Below are 1,765 nucleotides of genomic sequence, written 5' to 3'. Positions count from 1 at the left end.
AATAATCCAAGCAGCCACCACTATCTAGCCTAAACTGTTTAGCCTGACGTAGAGTTTTTAATAAATCTGGTGATATGGAACCACACACAACCCCCTTAACCTGGGATAATGCAATCAAATGGATAATTGCTAACTATTCTCAGAGATAATGCAATCAAATGGTTAAGGGCGCCCCGGACCCCTGTGTTAGATACTGTATTTGGTCATGATGAATTGTTTATTAGACTATAAGAAATCCTCTTCCTTCTTGTATTGGCAAGGAGTTTGCTTTAACTTAGGTATGCTAGCCTAAGTAAAAATAGACACGGAGCGAAGACCTGATTCTTTTGCTGCATGTTTGAGTCTGCAACTTTGTTGTGATAAGACACTCAATCCTAGTGATTGTACTTACTCAACATAGTGACGGTGTAATTACCATCACAGATTGTACGGAAATTCCAACTTTGGAAAAAACAAATATTTGGCCTACCCAAATTTTGACTACTACCCGTGCGTCTACGTCCTGGATTGGCCAATCAGTGGTGCCCCACGGTGGCGTGATACATGCACGTTTACTGCGGTGCTCTGATTGGCTGACCGAACGTGGCGTGGTAGGTAGGCTGTTTCTACTCTCTAAGTCCTCTTCTTTCCTTTTTTCATCCCCTCATGCACTCCGTTCTTTGAACGGGAGGCGGACTTCGCGATACGGTCGATCCGGCAAGGAACCTGTGATAGTGCAGGGCACCCCTTGTCCGGGGGTCACCGGTAGGTGGCAACTTTTTAGATATTACTATAGTCACAGGTAACCTGGGTGCAGAGCCCGACGCCCGTCCAAGAGGGGGGGGGGTCACTGCTCCCAGGCAGGAGCCCTGTGTTATAGGTAGGATTAGATGTAATCAAGAAGATGACAACTAGCATTAGAATAAAACATAGAGATAAGGGACACTCTATTGGAAGGGGAAAAGTGGCAGAAATCACTTACAACAAACTGCAAGTCCCACTAACTAGAATATTCAGCACCAATGAAGGTTTTAAAGTAATCTGTAAAGATGACTTTGATTCAGATAAAATCCTTTCAAAAGAAGCAAGAGATATATTTTACAATGAAGGCCTTATTGTTGTCATGCCACCAGAACAAAAAGCAAAAAGATCAGTTTTGTTCGTCAAGTCGATCAAGAGATCGGGAGGAAGACCTGAAAGAAGAACTGGAACGCCAAAATAGGTGGATGAAGATTGAAGAAGTCATTAAGATAAAGGACTATACTCATGTTTGAAGAAGTGTCAATGGCTGAGAAAGTTTTACAACAGGGCTTTCTAATATTCAACATGTCAGTCACACCACATCAAATAAAGAAGGAGACATTCATCAGTCTGCAAACTTGCTTCTCCTGCTACAAATATGAAGAACACACAACGAGAGACTGTCCGAAAAAAGAAAAAAAGTACTGCTCAGATTGTGCAGGCGACGACCATACCTACACTGAATGTAAGAATACACATGTTAAGGTCTCAACTGTAAGAGAAACGGGAATGTATACATAGGACATAGGACGTTAGCAATGGCATGCCCAATAAAAACACACATGATAAAGTACAAGAAACAAGGAAAAGGAACAAGACAAGAAGGATACGACATACGTCGAAATAGCAAAGAGAGCGGTCCAAGAGGCTCATAGACTGGGTAGAATCCACAGTATTAAACCTAAGTGAGCCAATACATGATAAGGTAATGATTAGTATGATCCATGCAATATTTGCACAATATCATTGCACCTGATCACAGTCA

The sequence above is a fragment of the Homarus americanus genome, unplaced genomic scaffold (assembly GCF_018991925.1).
Source record: "Homarus americanus isolate GMGI-L3 unplaced genomic scaffold, GMGI_Hamer_2.0 scaffold20206, whole genome shotgun sequence".
Taxonomy (NCBI): Eukaryota; Metazoa; Arthropoda; class Malacostraca; order Decapoda; family Nephropidae; genus Homarus; species Homarus americanus.
The sequence above is the reverse complement of the archived record's forward strand: the minus strand, read 5'-3'. Positions refer to the sequence as shown.